A 22,222-nucleotide genomic window follows, 5' to 3' on the forward strand; every position below is an offset into this window, starting at 1 on the left:
CTAGGTGAATTGCTGTAGTACGCTTTGTATGTAGACATAGTGACCTCTTTATTACATCTCTTCTGTGGGTTAATTGGCCACTGTGAATTATCTCTAGCATCAATGAGTGGTGGAATCTGGAGGATGAGGGTGGAAAATAGAGAAGTATTTTGGGAGAGTAGGTCTTAATGGTCTTCGATGCTGTCAAGAACTTGCTTGGATATGATGCTGTAAAGATGCTTGCTCCTCTACTTCAAACATGAAAACTGACCAAATTGTAACTCTCAAAGCCAGCAGAGGCTGGATCCAGCAGATAACTGTTCATATTTTTTAAAAATTGATTTTATTCATTATCCAGGATTTTGGCAAGGCTGGCTTTTATTGCCCATGGCTTATACCCCTGAGAAGGTCACAGTGATAACTAACTATCTTGCCAGGCTTGTTGTTTTGTGTCAATTTCTAGGAGTAGGGTCATGAATCACAGTTTAACCAGACTGGGTTAAAACAACAGATTCCCTACCCTGAAAGACATTAATGAACTTGATGGCATTTATTTTTTCAAATTGCAAAGTTCAAAGTTAATTTATTATCAAAGTACCTATATGTCACCACATACAGCCCTGAGGTTTAATTTCTTGTTAGTATACTCAAAAAAATCTATAGAGTAATAACTATAACAGAATCAATGAACGACCGCCCAACTAGGGCGTTCAACCAGAGTGCAGAGGACAACAAACCATGTAAATACAAAAAGAAGAAACAATAATAATAGATAAATAAATAAGCAATAAACATAGGGAACATGAGATGAAGAATCCTTGAAAGTGAGTCCATTGGTTTTGGGAACATTTCAATAATGGGGCAAATGAAGTTGAGTGAAGTTATCCCCCTTGGTTCAAGAGCCTGATGGGTGAGTGATAGTAACTGTTCCTGATCCTGGTGGTGCGAGTCCTGAACCTCTTATACCTTCTTCCTGATGGCAGTAGATAGCCAGAGAGCATGTCCTTGGGTGATGGGGGTCCCCGATGATGGATGCTTCTTTCCTGTGATACATCTCAAGTAGATGTGCTCAATGACAAACTAATAGTTTTGCGATCATTAATACTATTAATTTCAGATTGGAACTGCTGGTCTTCCATACAACCTTGCCCAGGCCTGTGCCTTGGAAACCTTCCAAGGCGCAAATCCATGGTCTCACGAGACTAATGGATGCCTCTTAGTTAAATTTAAAGTCCACAGTTGTCATGGTGAGATTGGTTCTGGATTGCTGGTCAGATAACTAAAGGGCTCCACTAGCCCTAATTGAATGCATAGGACTATAACAGACTATAGTGAGCAAGGGCCAATACATCCTGGGCATATCCCCCCTCTCCAGTGGCAGTATCTACAGAGGTGCTGCCTCAGGAAGTGGAAGTCAGCATCAAAGAAACCCACCATTCAGGCCATGCCATCTTCTCCCTGCCACCATCAATCAGGAAGTTTGATATCTCACGAACCACACTGCCAGGTTCAAGAACAGTTACTTTCCTTCAGCTACATCTTGAAGAAGAATCTTGGCCTGAAACATTGACTGTTTATTCATTTCCATAGACACAGCCTAACCTGCTGAGTTCCTCCAGCATTTTGTGTGTGTTAATTCCCTTCAACCATTTGAAAAACTCTAATCACTACATTTTAGTAAATTACGACCGCTTTGCATTAAAATGGACTTTATTTTTATTGTACTAATTGTGTTTTCTTGTAAAAATTATGTATAATTTATGTTTAATTTGCTGTATGTTTTCCCTGTGAATGCTGCTCTGTGCCTTTGGTGCTGTTGTAAGTATTTTTCTTACTGTAGCTATGGATACCTGTATAGTACTTGTGTGTATGGCAACAACTCAAGTTGGACTTTATCTGCATAATCCAGGAGAACAGAAGAGAGCACAGATCACATAAAGCAGTCCAGTAACTGCTACTGGTCTGTGGACATTGATGTTGCACCTTTGGAGCAACAGTACTTGTATCTACCGCACCACGCACTAAGAAGATGGGATGGAGCATTTCATTGGCACATGATATTACAAAAATGAGGAGACACTGAATAGTCTTGGTTCATTTTAAGCCGAGAAGGCTAAGAGGGGACCCTGACAGAGAATAAATTATGAAGGGCATAGATAGGGTGGAGAGTGGGAATCTTTTCTCTATACCTGAGATGTTTCCAATTAGAGGATATAGGCTTAAGTTGTTAGAGAGGTTCTGAGGATTCTATTTCACCCAGAGGGTGACTTCAGTATTGAATACACTGTCTCAAAAGGTGGTGAAGGTGGAGGCTTTTACAATATTTATTAAGTATCTATACAAGCATGCAAGGAATAGAAGGTGATGGACCAAGTGTTGGTAAATTGGATTAGATGGTATTTAAAGGTTGGTGTGGCTGGTATGCTGAAGGACCTGAAGGATGTGTGACTTTATGATTCTGAAACCAAGCATCAGGATAAGATCAAGCAGAGATTCACCTGTCATTTCTGCCTCAAGACCTCGCCCTTCCTCTATACTCAAACCCAGCCTGTCCCATGAGCAGGAGTGGTAGTTGATATCAGTGTTTGGCCCTAATGCCTAATGCCTCCACCATCAAATTTCTGAATGGTCCATGACCCCATGAACCTACCTCACTGTATCACTTTTGCACTATTTATTTATTGTGGGTTATAGTAATTCATATCTCTTGTACTGCATTGTTGCCAAAAACCACAAATTTCATAAACCTGATTCTGATTCATTTAACACTTTTCCAATTTAGGGATCGGAGGTGGAGAGGGTTGGTATCTTAGAATTCCTTGGCATAATCATATCACACAGCTCCAATCCACTGATCAAATTCACAATGACACGACATTGATCGGACTTAATTCTAACGGTGATGAGACAGCCCACAGAGGAAAGGTTAACACCTTGACACAGTGGTGCCAGGATAACAACCTCTCCCTCAGTGTCCAAAAACAAATGACCTGATTGTGGATTACAGGAGTAACGACGACAGGCTCGCCCCGATCAACATCAATGGGTCTGCAGTTGAGAGGGTGAGCAGTGTCAAGTTCCTCAGTATACACATCATTGAAGATCTCACCTGGTCTGTACACACTAGCTGTGTGGCAAACAAAAAGCACAACAGCATCTCTTCCACCTCAGGCAACTGAAGGAGTTCAGCATGGGCCCCCAAATCCTCAAGACCTTCTGCAGGAGCACCACTGAGAGGACCTTGACTGGCTGTAACATCGCCTAGTGCAGGAACTGCACCAACCATGATCACTGGGCACTGCAGAGAGTGGTACATAGAAACATAGAAAACATAGAAAATAGGTGCAGGAGTAGGCCATTCGGTCCTTCGAGCCTGCACCACCATTTATTATGATCATGGCTGATCATCCAACTCAGAACACCGCCCCAGCCTTCCCTCCATACCCCCTGACCCCCGTAGCCACAAGGGCCATATCTAACTCCCTCTTAAATATAGCCAATGAACTGGCCTCAACTGTTTCCTGTGGCAGAGAATTCCACAGATTCACCACTCTCTGTGTGAAGAAGTTTTTCCTAATCTCGGTCCTAAAAGGCTTCCCTCTATCCTCAAACTGTGACCCCTTGTTCTGGACTTCCCCAACATCGGGAACAATCTTCCTGCATCTAGCCTGTCCAATCCCCTTAGGATCTTATACGTTTCAATCAGATCCCCCCTCAATCTTCTAAATTCCAACGAGTACAAGCCCAGTTCATCCAGTCTTTCTTCATATGAAAGTCCTGCCATCCCAGGAATCAATCTGGTGAACCTTCTCTGTACTCCCTCTATAGCAAGGATGTCTTTCCTCAGATTAGGGGACCAAGACTCCACACAATACTCCAGGTGTGGTCTCACCAAGGCCTTGTACAACTGCAGTAGTAGCTCCCTGCTCCTGTACTCGAATCCTCTTGCTATAAATGCCAGCATACCATTCGTCTTTTTCACCACCTGCTGTACCTGCATGCCCACTTTCAATGACTGGTGTATAATGACACCCAGGCATCATTGCACCTCCCCTTTTCCTAATCGGCCACCATTCAGATAATAATCTGTTTTCCTATTTTTGCCACCACATTTGTACGGACAGCCCAGTGCATCTGTGGTTGTGAACTTCCCTCCATTAAGGACACTTACAGCAGCAGGTACATTAAGAAGGCCTGGAAGAACTTCGGGGACACCAGTCACCCGAACCACAAACTGTTTCAGCTGCTTCTGTCTGGCAAATGATTCTGCAGCATTAAAGCCAGGTCCAACAGTCTATGGGACAGCTTCTTCCTAGAAGTCATTAGACTTATAAATTCACATGTCTACACATTGTGACAGTCATAATGCAAATATTTTTACTCCCTCATGTTGTGGGATGGATGTAAAATTTAAATAAATTCACATTAAAATTCAAGACCAGTATGTAAATGACATCACACAGAAGGCACAGCTCACCTCTACTGTCTTAGAAGTTTGCATTCAGCATGGCATCTAAAACTGAGATCAGAGTTGAACCCAGTCACTGGAGCTGAGAAGCCACAGCTCTACCAGCGGTGCCACAGCCCTACCAGCGGTGCCACAGCTCCTATTTGTTCCTGTTCTTTGAAATACTGATGAATACTCTTCTCGGAGCTCTGGGAACACCAGTTTGATCCTGACCCCACCGATGCTACCAATGTGGAATTTGCATGTTCCCCCTGAGCAACGTGAGTCTCCTCTGAGTGGTTGCACTTTCCTCCTACATCACAAAGACGTTGGTCAATTGGTCTGTGTAATTTCCCCCAGAGCAGCCGGAGATTTCAGTGGGAATGTGAAAGAGAACATGTTGTTGGGAGAGAAATGAGGAATGCGACTAATGCTTTGAGGGCTGGCGTAGACCCGACAGGTAGAATGGCTTTCTGTATCATTGAGGAATTTGAGAAATAAAATATGAATGATGTTTTATTAACAATCAGGAGAAAATCTGGCATTGCTGGAAATCCAAAGCAACAAACACAAAATGATGGAAGAACTCAGCGGGTCAGGCAACATCTGTGAGAAAGAATAAATAGTTGACATTTCAGACTGAAACCTTTCTTCCAGACTGAGAGGGAAGGGGGAAATGCTTGCATCTTTTAGATTATGAGGACACGCAGTCCTCGCTTATTGTCATGCATGAAGAAATGATACAATGTTCCTCTGGAGTGATATCGCACAAAAAAAAAACAGGACAAACCAAAGACTAACACTGCCAAGACCACATAGTTATAACATATAGTCACAGCAGTGCAAAGCCATACCATAATTTGATAAAGAGCAGACCATGGGCACGGTAAAAAAAGAGTCTCAAAGTTCCTATCGACTCCCGGTAGTCCCGATAGCAGGTGGCAAAAGGGAGAAACTCTCCCTGCCATAAACCTGCAGGCGCCGACAACTGCCGATGCATTGGAAGCACCCGACCACAGCCGACTCTGAGTCCGTCTGAAAACTTCCAGCCTCCGACCAGCCCTCCGACACTGAGCACCGAGCACCATCTCTGCCGAGCGCTTCAGCCTCGCCCCGGTCACCGAGCAACAGGCAAAGCCGAGGACTCGGGGCCTTCTCCTCCGGAGATTCTGGATCACATATCTGAGGATGAATTAGAATGCTTTATGAATTCTACTGAACTTTATTGGACCTGATTAATTAATAATGGGTAACATCTCTGGTCACCTCATTACAGGAAGGATGTGGATACTATAGAGAGAGTACAGAGGAGATTTACAAGGATGTTGCCTGGATTGGAGGGTGTACCTTATGAAAATAGGTTGAGTGTACTTGGCCTTTTCTCCTTGGAGCAACGGAGGATGAGAGGTGACCTGATAGAGGCGTATAAGATGATAAGGGGCATTGATCGTGTGGCTAGCCAGAGGCTTTTTCCCCAGGGCTAACACAAGGGGGCATAATTTTAAGGTGTTTGGAAATAGGTACTGAGGGGACATCAGGGTAAGTTTTTCTACACAGAGAGTGGTGGGTGTGTGAAATGCACTGCTGGCTGAGGTGGTGGAAGCGGATACAATAGGGTCTTTTAAGAGCCTCTTAGATAGGTGCATGGAGCTTAGAAAAATTGAGGGCTATGTGCTAGGGAAATTCTAGGCAGCCTCTAGAGTAGGTTACATGGTCGGCACAACATTGTGGGCCGAAGGGCCTCTGATGTGCCGTAAATTTCTAAGTACTATGTTCTATCTCATGCAAGATTTGGCATCCAGGACAACAAGCAATCTCGTCTTACTGTGAGTGAAATTGGACAGCTTGACTTCAAGGCAAATAAACTGGCAAACTGGCCAGATTGGGTAAAATATGTGATAAAATGTAAATGGATGTAGGCTTGACTGAAGAAATTGTTCAGTAGTGTTTAGTGGATACTTGTGGAAAGCTGGTTCCTAACCAAACAAACTCTGCAGTCTGGGGAGTGAAGTAATCTAATTACTTCACACACTTTCTATTTCAACCAAGTGTGCTATTACAGGAAAAGAAAGCACAATGGTGAAAATATTATCACTGAAAGTAGCACCTGCGAATTTCCACACTACAGATGTTTATGCAGATGAAGGCATTCCTTTGTGCCTGTATAGATAAGAGCGTCACTTGGCACAATCTTATCTTTTAATTAAGATAACACTGCTGCCATGGTTTACTGTTGAATATTTCTGCTTACAGCAGAGGTGGAATGAACAGTGAGGTACTCATCAATATTTTCCGGTAAACAACAGGAAGTCTGCAGATGCTGGAAATTCAAGCAACACACATCAAAGTTGCTGGTGAACGCAGCAGGCCAGGCAGCATCTCTAGGAAGAGGTGCAGTCGACGTTTCAGGCCGAGACCCTTCGTCAGGACAAACTGAAGGAAGAGTGAGTAAGGGATTTGAAAGTTGGAGGGGGAGGGGGAGATCCAAAATGATAGGAGAAGACAGGAGGGGGAGGGATGGAGCCAAGAGCTGGACAGGTGATAGGCAAAAGGGGATATGAGAGGATCATGGGACAGCAGGTCTGGGAAGAAAGACAAGGGGGGGGGGACCCAGAGGATGGGCAAGAGGTATATTCAGAGGGATAGAGGGAGAAAAAGGAGAGTGAGAGAAACAATGTGTGCATAAAAATAAGTAACAGATGGGGTACGAGGGGGAGGTGGGGCCTTAGCGGAAGTTAGAGAAGTCGATGTTCATTCCATCAGGTTGGAGGCTACCCAGACGGAATAAAAGGTGTTGTTCCTCCAACCTTTTTGTGACTTCATCTTTACAGTAGAGGAGGCCGTGGATAGACATGTCAGAATGGGAATGGGATGTGGAATTAAAATGTGTGGCCACTGGGAGATCCTGCTTTCTCTGGCGGACAGAGCGTAGATGCTCAGCAAAGCGGTCTCCCAGTCTGTGTCGGGTCTCGCCAATATATAAAAGGCCACATCGGGAGCACCAGATGCAGTATATCACCCCAGTCGACTCACAGGTGAAGTTTTGCCTCACCTGGAAGGACTGTTTGGGGCCCTGAATGGTGGTAAGGGAGGAAGTGTAAGGGCATGTGTAGCACTTGTTCCGCTTACACGGATAAGTGCCAGGAGGGAGATCAGTGGGGAGGGATGGGGGGGACAAATGGACAAGGGAGTTGCGTAGGGAGCAATCCCTGCGGAATGCAGGGGGGGGGGTAGGGAAAGATGTGCTTAGTGGTGGGATCCCGTTGGAGGTGGCGGAAGTTACTGAGAATAATATGTTGGACCCGGAGGCTGGTGGGGTGGTAGGTGAGGACCAGGGGAACCCTATTCCTAGTGGGGTGGTGGGAGGATGGAGTGAGAGCAGATGTACGTGAAATGGGGGAGATGCGTTTAAGAGCAGAGTTGATAGTGGAGGAAGGGAAGCCCCTTTCTTTAAAAAAGGAAGACATCTCCCTCGTCCGAGAATGAAAAGCCTCATCCTGAGAGCAGATGCGGCGGAGACGGAGGAATTGCGAGAAGGGGATGGCGTTTTTGCAAGAGACAGGGTGAGAAGAGGAATAGTCCAGATAGCTGTGAGAGTCAGTAGGCTTATAGTAGACATCAGTGGATAAGCTGTCTCCAGAGACAGAGACAGAAAGATCTAGGAAGGGGAGGGAGGTGTCGGAAATGGACCAGGTAAACTTGAGGGCAGGGTGAAAGTTGGAGGCAAAGTTAATAAAGTCAACGAGTTCTGCATGCGTGCAGGAAGCAGCGCCAATGCAGTCGTCAATGTAGCGAAGGAAAAGTGGGGGACAGATACCAGAATAGGCACGGAACATAGATTGTTCCACAAAGCCAACAAAAAGGCAGGCATAGCTAGGACCCATACGGGTGCCCATAGCTACACCTTTAGTTTGGAGGAAGTGGGAGGAGCCAAAGAGAAATTATTAAGAGTAAGGACTAATTCCGCTAGACGGAGCAGAGTGGTGGTAGAGGGGAACTGATTAGATCTGGAATCCAAAAAGAAGCGTAGAGCTTTGAGACCTTCCTGATGGGGGATGGAAGTATATAGGGACTGGACATCCATGGTGAAAATAAAGCGGTGAGGGCCAGGGAACTTAAAATCATCGAAAAGTTTAAGAGCGTGAGAAGTGTCACGAACATAGGTCGGAATATTTTCCAGTGATGGTTAAGCTGTCCTTGTTACTGATCCCTAGCAACAGAATTGGTGATATCTCTCTCCCTCTCTCCCTCTCCCCCATCCCCCTCTCTCTCTCTTTCCTTTGCTCCCTCCCTCCCACTGTCTCTCTTCCCCCTCTCCCCCCTCTCTTCCTCTTCCACCTCATTTCTCTTCCTCTTCCCCCTAACAGAATCGGTGATCTCTCTCCCCCCCTCTCTCTCTCTCTCTCTCTCTCTCTCCCCTCCCCCACCTCTCTCTATCTCCCTTTCCCTCTCCCCCTCTCTCTTCCTCTTCCACCTCATTCCTCTTCCTCTTTCCCTCTTTCTACCTTACTCTTCCCATCACATCTCTCTCTTCCTCTCCCTCTTTCTCCCCTTCTCTCTCTCTTTCTCCCTCTCTTTCCCCCTCTCTCTCTCTCTCTCTTTCTCTCTCTCCATCTCTCTCTATCTCTTCAGAATTGTGCATCCAATTAATGCTGAGAAAAGGCGACTGAGGGGTGACCTAATGAAGATTTTTAACTCGAAGAAAGGCTTACAGAAAAAAAAGTGGTTACAGAAAAAGCATCTCCATAGCAACATGCAAAATGCTGGAGGAATCGAGCATGTCAGACAGCATCTATGGAAGGGAAGAACTATTTTTGGGCCAACACTCTTTACCAGAAGTGTCAACCATTTATTCCTCTCCATAGATGCTAACTGACCTGCTGAGTTCCTCCAGCATGTTGTATGTGATGCTCTCGATTTCCAGCATCTGCAGAATCTAGAGTTTATACATCATGACGGAAAAGCACAAATGGACAAATCAGTACAAGACGGTCAGGAATTCAAAGTAAGCTTCTTTACCCAAGAGAGATGAGAATGCAGAGCTTGTACATACTTTTATAGATCTATCCATGCAGTTGCTCGATAAATTTACAAGGGAGAGGAGAAGAGATGATTATCCACTCATTTAAATGAGGAAAATGAGTGGAGCATAAAAGCCAGCATGAACAGGGTAGGCCAAATGGCTTATTTCTCAGCAATCTCAGTAATAATAAAATAAATCAGTGGCTCCTTTGAGTCAAACTACAATGACTAGGAGTATGGGACACTAACATCAGCAACTTCAAGACAATAAAGGTGACTTTATATAGCCATAGAACCCTACAGCACAGAAACAGGTCCTTTGGCCCATCTAGTCTATGTTGAACTCTTAACCTGCCTGGTCTCATCGACCTGCACCTGACCCTCCACACCCCTTTTCATTTGAATTGGGAGTGGAATCTGCTCCTTTACCCCAGCTGAACCCACTCTTGCCTACTGTAGCAGACTGCCCTACAAGGAGGTGTGTTCCTTTGTGTTCTTGGAGTTGTACAGAATGAAATGGGACCACTTGGCGCACCAAGTCTCTGCTGACCACTGGAATCCATTTAAAAAACATAGAATGGTCCCCTGGTGTGATCAGGTGGATTCTTGACCTAACAAGTTACCTCATTATGACCTGGTCTGCCTGTGCTGTACATTCTGTGTAAGAGGCGGAAGAAGAAGATGGCAGCACAACGCAGCGCGCGTAGCCTCTGCGCTGAAATGATATCGTATTTGTTAAATAGGGGCCGGGCACAATTCTGATTTGATGGAGACAGCCGTGAGAAGCACAGAGGAACATCTGGAGTAGCTTCTGAAATGCCTGCTTCGCTGCCGCTGCTACCGTGCGATCGAGAATCTCCGGAGGGAAGGCCCCAAAATCCTCAGCTTTGCCTGCTGCTGGTGGCTGGGACTGGGGTCGAAGCGTTCGGCAGAGATGGTGTTCGGTGCTCGGTGTCGGAGGGCTGGTTGGAGCTCGAAATTTTCGGACGACTCAGATTCAGCCTGTGGTCGGGTATGGCAGGGAGAGTTTTCTTTCTTTTCCCGTCTGCGTGAGATGTGGGACTTTCGAGAGACTTTGGACTTTTTTACCGTGCTCATGGCCTGTCCTTCATCAAGTTACGGTATTGCTTGCACTGTTGTAACTGTATGTTATAATTGTGTGGTTTTTGTCAGTCTTTCAATCTTGGTCTGTCCTGTGTTTCTGTGATATTACACTGGAGGAATATTGTATCATCTCTTAATGCATGCATTACTAAATGACAATAAAAGAGGACTGTGTGTCCTCATAATCTAATAATCTAAATTGCAACACTTAATTCTGCATTCCAGACACAAGGGATTCTGCAGATGCTGGAAATCTTGAGCAACACAAAAAAACACTGGAGGAGCTCAGCAAGCCAGGCACCATCAATAGAGGGGAATAAACAGTCGAAGTTTCCAGACAAGACCCTTCAATGGGACTGGCAAACTGCTTTCTGTTATTCTCCCAACATCCCATCAATTTCCCCAGGCCCGACCACTCACTTGCGTGCCAGGGACAACTTACAGTGGTCAATTAAACGGCCAGCCCTCATGTCTTTGTGAAATGGAAGGAAACTGGAGCACACGCGGTCACAGGGAGAATATGTAAATTCCACACAGACTGTATTGGAGGTTGCAATCGAACCCATGTCACTGGAATTGTGAGGCAGCAGCTCTACTGGCTGTGCCACTGTGCAACATGGGGGGCTGCTGTGTTCTGTGAAGTTCACAGCACATGCGTGATGATCAATGTGGCTGGAGTATAAAATGCGGGCTATAGTGTAGTGGCGAAGTCATCGGTCTAACAGCCAGGGATCTGCCTCATTGATCAACTCCCACCAAGGCAGCTAGAGAATTTAAATTCAGGTGATTAAATAGATTCAAGTTTCAAAGTGCATTTATCATCAAAGCATGTATGCTGTATACAATCCTGAAAGTCATCTTCCCCAGTGACAGTCACGAAACAAGGAACCAGGGAACCAATCTATTCAAAGAAAACTATGAAACGTCAAATCGCCTACCCCCAACGTGCAAAAGAAAGAGTGAAAACGCAGAATATAAAACACAAAATCAAAAGGCATATTTTGGTAGATTTCAGCTCAGTGTTTATTATCTGCAGGCTGCCCTGATTCAAAAATCACCCAAAAGTAGACCTAGAAACTGGAACACATCATAAACCTGATTGTAGTCCAAATCTACAATCTGCGTCGATCAAACCTTGCTTCTGCCCCATCCGCCAACAGCATCAAGGGAGAGAGAGATCACTCGAATGCAAGGACCTTCCGTCAGGAGCAACGAGCAAGAGACGGCCACACACGGATACCCTCCACCTGCAGCAGCGAGTGGGAGGTGGGTCAATGGCGCTGAACACTCGCTCGCCCTCCACACTCATCTTGATGATTTCAGTCTTCCTCGGTGAGAGATGGAGTCAACCATAGCTCATGTCCTGTCTCCTGGCTTCCCGGCCTACCTGCTACACACATCACTCGCAGCCTCATGGAATACTGTCAGAGACAGCAAAGCGCCAGATCGGTCCAAAATCAGACTGCCAGAATGTAGATTACAGTCTCTAACAGTAACTGAACCATAACTGAAATAAAAAGAAGATGTAAAAGAAGTGAAAGGAATTGCTTTGTGACTTGTCTTGAGATTATCACCTTTGGTAACATTGTTTACTGGTGCTATCTTCTGCAGATAGTGCTGAAATTTAAAACTAAGTCTTACTGGAACAATGAAACCACCAGATCTTTTGTCTGACTGACCACTTTCCAATTGTACAACATACTTTCATACCACAGCAAGAGATGCAACATCAGGCTTTCAAATCTTCCTTTCCTGTACAATCTTTCCAGCTGAAGCAGTAGCTAACATGCTCATCTTTCCCTCTGGTGCTGTGATGGCATTGAGTTTTCTGTCCGCAAAGCCCGAAACTCAAAAGAAGACTTTAAGCTATATCCGATATAAATATCTATGGGTACCCTCACTATAGAAAGGTTAGCAACTTACTTTTCAAAGGCTAGTTTACTTCCCTGTCTAATCTAATTGCCACGGTCTAATTGCTGTACCCATTACTTGAGTGGTGGGTTCCTGCTCCCTACCAAGGAAGAGATATTTCCAGCTAACAAAACAGTTCAAACCCAATTTATATTATTTTTAATGATACATGTTTAATTTTAGTTCTGAACACACATTTAAAACTCAAAAGATTTCTAAATTACAAAAGATCTATAAACTACAAAAGATTTCCAAACACAGGTACAATTCTTAGGAACTAGTAGAACATACCAATGAGTTGCAGACAAACCAATCATCTGTCGCAGAAACCGAAGGTTGAGGAATGAATTCTAGCTCTTCTTTCATTGTCATTCCTAACAATCCCCAATGCTTTCTAATATTTATACTGTTTTGCTACTAGTTGATGTTATCTGCATGTTTCTCAGATACTTTTGCTGGGACAAAGTAATTCACGCAGATGGTCTAAAAGCTTCTGGGTACAGAGCTTTCAGACACCTACAATTAATGCAGTAAGGGTGGACTCTCTGAGTGCATTAATATTCCAAATTAGACTGATTAATTATACCTGTAACTAATTCAGTCTGGTTTGCAACCTTCCTTAAACTCAGTCACCATGGTGCAAATAACTTAGTGTTGTCAGGCCAAAACATAATGCCATTGTCTTACATCAATTAAACATGGGCCTACAAGAACTCATTGCTCGCTTGCTTACAACAAGAAGTTGGTTAGAAAAGGGGTTTGCAACCTCTTTTACATCACGGACCCCTACCATTAACCAAGGAGTCCCTAGACCCCAGGATGGGAACCCCTAAGTTAGAAGTTTACTTTGTCACTAAAAACCCTGACCCTTTGGAAAGGTCATGCTGCTGTGCTAGAAAGCTGTGGTTAGCAATAAGCCTTTTGGGTCCTGGAAAGTGAGTCTCTATCACAGTGCACTGCAGTCAACGCTCATGATACTGTTTCCTCCAAAGAAACCAAACACCGATTGGATGACAGCTTTGCAGAGCAACCTGCAGGAGTGAACCCCTACTTTTGGTTGACTGTTGCTTTAATTCTCCATCTCACCAATCCCTCTTCACAGGTTGAGCAGGGAAGTTGATGGGATCTGTCATTGATTCTGTTATCGTTATCATTCTATTATGGATTTATTGAGTATGTTAGATTCAATTATGAGGACACTCAATCCTTGTTTATTGTCATTTAGAAATGCATGCATTAAAAAATGATACAATGTTCCTCCAGAAAGATATCACAGAAACACAGGACAAACCAAGACTAAAACTGACAAAACCACATAATTATAACATATAGCTACAACAGTGCAAAGCAATACCGTAATTTGATAAAGAGCAGACCATGGGCACAGTAAAAAAAGTCTCAAGTCCCGATAGCCCCATCATCTCACGCAGACGGAAGCGCCGCAAACTTGCCGATGCATTGGAAGCACCTGACCACAGCCGACTCTGAGTCCGTCCGAAAACTTCGAGCCTCCGACCAGCCCCTCCGACACCGAGCACCGAGCACCATCCTCTGCCGAGCGCTTCAACCCTCCCCCGGCCGCCGAGCAACAAGCAAAGCCAAGGACTTGGGGTCTTCCCCTCTGGAGATTCTGGATCACACAGTAGCAGCAGCAGCGAAACAGGCATTTCAGAAGTTTCACCAGATGTTCCTCCGTGCTCTCACGTCCGTCTCCATCAAATCAGGATTGTGCACGGCAAGAAAGTGAACCTCAGGGTTGTATATGGTGATATATATGTACTTTGATAATAAAGGAAGCCAAAGCTGAGGATCTTCAGTGTTGCTCTAAACACCAGTGGCGTAATGAGCAGAAGGATAAAGAGGGCATGAGACTGCAGGCACTGGAATCCACAGCAACAACCAATCAGCTGGAGGGATTAGAAAGTTGAGCAGGATCGGTGAGAGGAAACACATTCTGGGTGTTCTGAATCAAAGCCCTGCATTATGGTGTAGATATTAATCCTGCTCCCCCTGATGTGTTCCTCCTAGTGAGTTCCTCCAACAGATAGCCTGTCCCTAAAAACCGGAATCATCCACTAGAAGCATTAACTCTTGCCTGATCTGCTCCAGTGTTTTCAGATTTTACACTCTAAAGAGTGTAAAGATTTTACTCTTTGCACTCTTAATTCAGGGAATAAAGTGTTCCCTCCTTACCCTCTTTGATCTAAAGATGACCTCAGAGTTGCCAACGTGATTGACTGGAGGGCAATTCGGGATGAGTAAGAAAAGCTGACATTCTCATCACATGTCGGTATTCTTTAAAATTAATCTACTTTATCTTTTATAAAATGGCCACTTTATTAGCTACACCCGTGTACCAGCTTGTTAATGGAAATATCTAATCAGCCAATCACGCGGCAGCAACTCAATACAGTAAAGCATGTAGACATAGTCAAGAGGTTTCAGTTGTTGTTCAGACCAAGCATCAAAATAGAGAACCAATGTGACCTATGTGACTCTATGGATTAATCATTGGCGCCAGATGGGGTAGTTTGAGTATCTCAGAAACTGCTGATCCCCTTAGCATTTTCACACACAACAGAAACTACACTTTAAAAAGAATGGTATGAAAACCAAAAGGAAACAATCCAGTGAGTGGCAGTTCTGTGGGCAAAAATACCTTGTTAATGAAAGGTGTCAGAGGAGAATGGCCAGACTGGTTCAAGCTGACGGGAAGGTGATGGTAATTCAAATAACCATATGTTACAACAGTGGTGTGCAGAAGAGCATCCCTGAATGCACAACATGTTGAACCTTTAAGTGGATGGGCTACAGCAACAGCAGACCACACCACCGACCACTCCTGTACCTAATAAAATGGCTACTGAGAGTATGAAAAAACAATGAGCTTCTGCACAACCTTCAGTCTCCAAAGGAAGATATCTGTACACTGAATGCTCATTCATCCACTAATCATCTGTTTTGTCTGGTTTTCTCCTGCGGTGATTTCATTAAGTTCTGCTCCAGTGACATCAAGTATTGGAATACAACGTGTGTGGCCGCGGGTCTCACAGTATTGACCCCTGTCACTTCAATAAAGCTCACATCATTGACAGAGACTCAGCATGGAAGGCCTGTTCATAGACTCCAGCGCACACCCACACGCAAACACACATGCCCACATGCACAAGCAAGTACAGGCATGCGCAGGCAAGCAGATAACTCAACCTCCCACCTGCCTACACACGCTCTGTGACACACAGACAAATGCAAGCACCCACACACACGTAGACCCACAACCGCTCCTACAGGTTTCATGTTTCCCCGTGGACAGGCACAACCATGTATCTCCGTGCACAACTGAAGGCAAACGCCCAAATGCATCACGGTACCCCTCCCCGCCACGCGTGCACGCACACACACACACACACACACACACACTTCACCCATACACAAAATAATGCACAGAACCTTACATGAGCACACATACACTCACGGACACATAGGCACAGATACGGAGCTCAAGCAACAACACTCTTTGTTGTCCAGTACCATTGACTCTTCACCTTCCATCTGACCCCACAGTGCAATCCCACCCTCTGGAGTGAACTTCAACCCCAGTCCTCATATTCATCCCTACATGTCCATTCTCACTTCAGGAAGGACGTCAAGGCCTTGGAGACAGTGCAACAGATTTCTAGGAGCTGCACCAGGAACTCCTTTGATTTATTTTCCTTGGAGCATGAAGGCCAGTTTTGCTAACATGTTCAAAGCTGAAAGGGCTTGACTGTTGTAACGGAGAGTGCTTGGAAAATGAACTCTGTATACATGCGCATTTACACACACACACACACACACACACACTCAAACATTGCCTCGTCATTCTACTGTCAATTGCACTGAGAGTGCATATATTTCATGCTCAGGTTGACTTTATAGTGCCTTTCCCGCCATACACGGTGGAATATTGGGTGTACTTAAGACAGAGATAAATAGATTCTTGATTAGCCAGGGCATCAAAAGGTATGGGGTGAAAGCAGGTGAGTGGGGATGACTGGATGAAGTGGATCAGCCCATGATTGAATGGTAGAGCAGAATCGATGGGCCGAATGGCCTACTTCTGCTCCTCTATCTCATGGTCTTATGGTTATATTTTATTTCTTTAGTAATGGGGATGTAAATGTGTATATATTATTTGTATACTGTAAAGTAGATACTTGTTTATTTTGTAATATGATTGCATCTACATTGCGGGTGCACCATCTTGTAATTTAAGTGTGGGTAACTCAAGACGTTATGTCCTGGTGCTTAGAAAAAACTGGGTGGACCGCTCTTGAAAGGGGAAGGAGAGAGATGGTGCTGCCAGGACTTTACACTGGACAAGGTATGGCGCTGTTATTGTGTTTTCTGGCAGGGGTCAGATTTAAAGTGATTATACAATAAACCTTTAGCCTTTATTTACAGTGAAGTCCTTCGTCTAATATAAGCATCAGTGGTAAGGATAGTAAATATTGCACTTCCCTCATTCTGTTCACAGTGAGCGACAACTGGCTGGTGCTGGAGTCAATTAATCTTACACGTATTGTCCAATATTTTCCTGAACTTGCCAAGGTGCAGTAAATGTGGTCAAGGCACAGGAGAGATCCTTCCAAACATCTATTTTTGAAAATAACATATTTACTATGGCCACTGTATTAGTACATTTGCTTGTTAATACAAATATCTAATCAGCCAATCATGTGGCAGCAACTCAATGCATAAAAGCATGCAGACATGGTCAAGAGTAACACACACAAAATGCTGGAGGAACTCAGCAGGGCAGGTAGCACCGAGGAAAAGAGTACAGTTGATCTTTTGGGCGCAGCTCTCCGGTGAAATGATATTGTATCTGTTAAATAGGGGCCGTGGACAATTCTGATTTGATGAAGACAGACATGAGAAGCAGAGGAACATCTGGAGAAATTTCTGAAATGCCTAGTTCGCTGCCGCTGCTACTGTGCGATCGAGAATCTCCGGAGGGAAGGCCCCATAATCCCCGGCTTTGCCTGCTGCTGGCGACTGAGGCTGAGGTCGAAGCGTTCGGATAGAGATGGTGCTCGGTACTTGGTGTCTGAGGGCTGATCGGAGGCTCGAAGTTTTCGGACAACTCAGAGTCGGACTGTGGTCGGGCATGGCAGGGAGAGTTTTCTTCCTTCTCCCGTCTGCGTGAGATGTGGGACTTTTGAGAGACTTTGAACTTTTTTACTGTGCCATGGACTGTTCTTCATCAAGTTATGGTATTGTTGCACTATTGTAACTATATGTTATAATTATGTGGTTTTTGTAAGTTTTTCAGTCTTGGTCTGTCTTGTGTTTCTGTGATGTCACACCAGAGGAATATTGTATCATCTCTTAATGCATGCATTACTAAATGACAATAAAAGAGGACTGCATGTCCTCATAATCTAATCTAAACCCTTTGGCAGGACTGGAGAAACAAAGCTGAGGAGTAGATTTAAAAGGTGGGGTGACAGGTGAAACCTGAAGGGGAAGGGATGAAGTAACGAGCTGGGAAGTTGATGGGTGAAGGAGGCAGGAGCCCATGGAAGGAAGACAAAAGGTGATATTCACCAGAGGGAGGCAATGGGCGGGCAAGGGGATAAGGTGAGAGAGGGAAAAGAGGATGGGAAATGGTGAAGGGGGAGGAGGAGGCATTACCCGAAGATTGGAAATCGGCATTCATGCCATCAGGTTGGAGGCTAACCAAACGGAATATAAGGTGTCGTTGCTCCAACCTAAATGTGGCCTCATCACGACAGTGGAGGAGGCCGTGGATGGACATATCGGAATGGGATTGGGAAGTGGAATGAGGATAAGTGGCTAATGGGAGACCTGCTTTGTCTGGTGGACGCAGCACAGGCGCTCAGCGAAGCGGTCTCCCAGTCTACGATGGGTCTCCACCAAAGGGGCTGTAAGGTGCACCTTCACTTTGCTAACCTGCCAGAAAGAGGCCTAGTTTGTCAAGGAAGCAATTCCTGTTAAAAAAACAGAAAGAGGCAGAAGCAAAAAGGAAGAAAGGATCCAGTTGAACCTGAACTATCCAGCACAAAATAAGTCAGGCACCTGGAACAGTTAGCTTCAGCAGTTTCAGACAGCTGGCTTGCTCTATCACATTTCCAGTTCCGATGAAAAGCCGCTGACCTCAGTCATTGACACTGCTCCTCTTCCCACAGATGCTCCCTGACATGCAAAGTATTTCAGGCATTCTCAGCTTTTGCTTCAGATTTCCAACATCTGCTATTTTATGAATATTAAAAGCAACATGCAGATGCTGGAAATTGAAAATAAAAAGGGAGAACGTGTGAAATCCTCAGCTGATCTTTGGGTCTTTTATGTTCTTTTTGCCATTGTGATTTAATTTTGGGGCCATTTGTAAGGCTCTTTTTGTGTGTGGGGGTGGGGCATTGATGTTTTATCTGAACAAAGTCCATGGTTTTCTTTGTTTCGTGGCTGTCTGGAGAGAAGAATCTCAGAGTTATACACTGCATACATACTTTGATAATAAATGAACCTTTGAGCATTTGAAATGTTAACCCTGTTTCTCTTCTCACAGATGCAGACTGACCTGTTGAGTATTTCCAGTATTTTTTGTTTTAATATGCAGCTCCATGCTCCACTGTGACTTTGTTGTTTAGAAGGAAACGGGCCAAGAAGGTTTTTCACCCAAAAGAAGCCAAAACCATAAATCAATTTCCATAATCAGGGAATAAGTATTGAAAAAGTGGTCAGCACTGTGAGGCTGACTGCTCTGATAGACTGCACTACTGAGATATTGACCCAATTTGCACTCACTATTTACACACCGATAGCTTATATTAGTTTGGACAAGTAGTCGTTTCTGGGTTAATGTCTGGCCTATGGAAAACTAGCTCAACATTTTATGATATGCTTGACTTTCATTAGTATTTGGAGTCATCGAGTCATATCCACAGTCTCTGACTTTTTGGGCCATCTGATCCATGCTGACCAACATGCTCGTCCAAACTAATCCCATCATTCGTTCTGTTACGTGCCGTATCATATGATGTGGGCGATCATGGTCTTTCCATGGCCATGATTGCTCTTGGCAATTTAGAACTTGTCTGCCTGGCGTCAGTGGTCGCATAACCAGAACTTGTGTCATGCACCAGCTGCTCATTCGGCCATCCACCACCTGATTCTATGGCTTCACATGAACCTAATCGGCAGGGGTGGGGGGGGCTAAGTGGGTGCCCAAGGGTGTCCCACAGGCTAGTGGAGGGAGGGAGCACCTTACATCTCCTTTGGTAGAGATGTATTCCCACACTGCCACCCTAAACTAATCCTATTATCATTTAAAACTTTCCTACCCATGTACTTGTCCAACCACCTTTTAAAATTTGTTTTGAGCTAGTCATTTTACTTCAGAAAGGGGAGGGGGCAGTGTACATACAATTGTCTACATCAATGGTGTCAAGACTGAGAGCTCAAGTTCCTATGTGTTAAAAACACCAGCAGCCTGCCCTGGTCCAACTCAACTAATGTCACAGCCTGGCGAGCTCACCAATGCCTTTAGTTCCATGACAGGCTAAAGAAATTTGGCATGTCACCATCAAACCCTACTGATTCTTATCGATGCATCATAGAAAACAATTTATCTGGGTGTATTATAGCCTGATATGGCAACTACTCTGCTTGTGACCGTAAGAAACTGCAGAGAGTTGTGGACACAGCTTAGCACATCACAGAAACTAGCCTTGCCTCTCTGGATTCTGTCTTTAGCCACCGTAATGAAAGACCTCACCCACCCCGGACATTCTCCCTTCTCCCTGTTCCACTGGGCAGAAGATACAAAAGCCTTAGACCATCAGGCTCAAGGATAGCTTCTATCCCGCTGTTATCAGACTCTTGATCAAAATTCTTGTACAATAAGTTGGACTCTTGACCTCACAATCTCATTTGCTATGATCTGTGCTTTTATACTTTATCCTGTATTGTTATTGTTTTACCCTTATTCATCTCAATGCACTACGTAATGAATTGATCTGCATAAACAGTATGCAAAACAAGCTTTTCACTGTATCTTGGTACATGTGAAATGATAAACCAATACCAACACTTGCCTCAATCATGTCCTCTGGACATTCATTATGTATACAGTCCTGTGCAGAGGCCCTTGGCACATATCTACAGCTAGAGTGCCTAAGACTTTTGCATAGTACTGTATTTGTCACCGTGGAGAAGAGAGTGAGTTTGTAAATCTGGGGGAGAGCGAAGGATGTTGGGAATGGCAAGAGGAAGCGCCATAGGGGGAGTGTTGGGCAGGTGGCAGAGAAGGAGTGCCAGGGTGGGGAAGTGGCGTGAGTGCAGGCACACCCAGCCCTGAGACACCGGGCAAGGTCATTTGATTCCAAAAACAATTGCTTTATTGATCATTTCAGAATGTCTCTTAGATGCTTCCTGCTCCCTCCTCTCTCCCTTTCCCTTTCCCCAACCATGATTCCCCTCTCCCTGGCCCCTTCCCACTCTCTGTCCTCAATAGAGACCCAGGTCAGTATCAGGTTTATCATCACTCATATATGTCATAAAATTTGATTTTTTTTGCAGCAGAAGTACAGTGCAAAACATATAATTACTACGGTATTGTGCAAAAGCCTTAGGCACCCTGGCTCTATATATATATATATATATATGCGTGCGTGTGTGTGTGTGTGTGTGTGTGTGTGTGTGTGTGTGTGTGTGTATGTGTGTGTGTGTGTGCCTTTCGTACATTACTGTATGTACCACCGTCTGTGTAATAAGATTGCCTCTCAAGTTACTATTAAGTATTTCTCCTCTCACCTTAAATGTATGTCCTCGAGTTCTTGATTTCCCAACTCTGGGAAAAAGACTGATCAAGTCTTTTTCCTATCAAGTGCCTCTCATGCAGTGGTAACAAGAGGTCTATCGTCTATTTCTGCATCTGCTATTTCACATTGCCTGTCCAAATTGGGACCTATGAACCTACCACTGAAGACGTATTTCTCTCCTTCCTCGTTACATTATAGCAGCAATGTTGCAGCTGCTGCAGTTTCGGCAAAACAAATCTCCAGACACTGCACAGGTTAAAGGTTTAATGCAGTGTGAAAACTACAGGAATATTTTTTCAATTGAAGATTGTTGCCAATATCCCTGTGCTGTTTTGCAGGTCGCATTGTTGGAGGTTAACGCTGCTCAAGCATTTGTTCCGCACACTAAAAAGCTTGCAGACCACTTTCGAGGCGTAGGTATTGCCAGGTGCAGTGAAGCAGAGCTAAAACCACAGAATACTTAATGGTGGTTTAAGAGGTATCCCAGCATCGATCCCTCGGCAGTTTCAGGGTCAGCCCGAATGTGAAAGGAATTCCAGTTTCTATGGAGAAGCAAGGGTTGAAATTCATCTGCTTCGTGCTGAATGTGGTAGCATGGTACCCTTGACTCTCAAATTCAGTTTTGCAGGTGCTGTACAATGCATTGTACCCTTATCCCTGAATAATACAGCGGCCAAGTCATGCAAAGTCCTCCATCTGCTGTAAGGGACATATTCCAAGACATGAAAAAATACAGAGCATGGAACATAGAACAGTACAGCACAGGAATGGGCCATTCGGCCCACAATGTTGTGCTGACCCAGCTAAAAAGTAATTCAAAAACACCCAAACACTAATCCCTCCTACCTATTCCATGTCCATATCCCTCCATCTTCCTTATATCCATGTGTCCATCCAAAAACCTCTTAAAAGCCTCCAATGAATTTGCCTCCAC

This window comes from Mobula birostris, chromosome 8 (genome assembly GCF_030028105.1).
Source record: "Mobula birostris isolate sMobBir1 chromosome 8, sMobBir1.hap1, whole genome shotgun sequence".
In the NCBI taxonomy this organism is placed as follows: Eukaryota; Metazoa; Chordata; class Chondrichthyes; order Myliobatiformes; family Myliobatidae; genus Mobula; species Mobula birostris.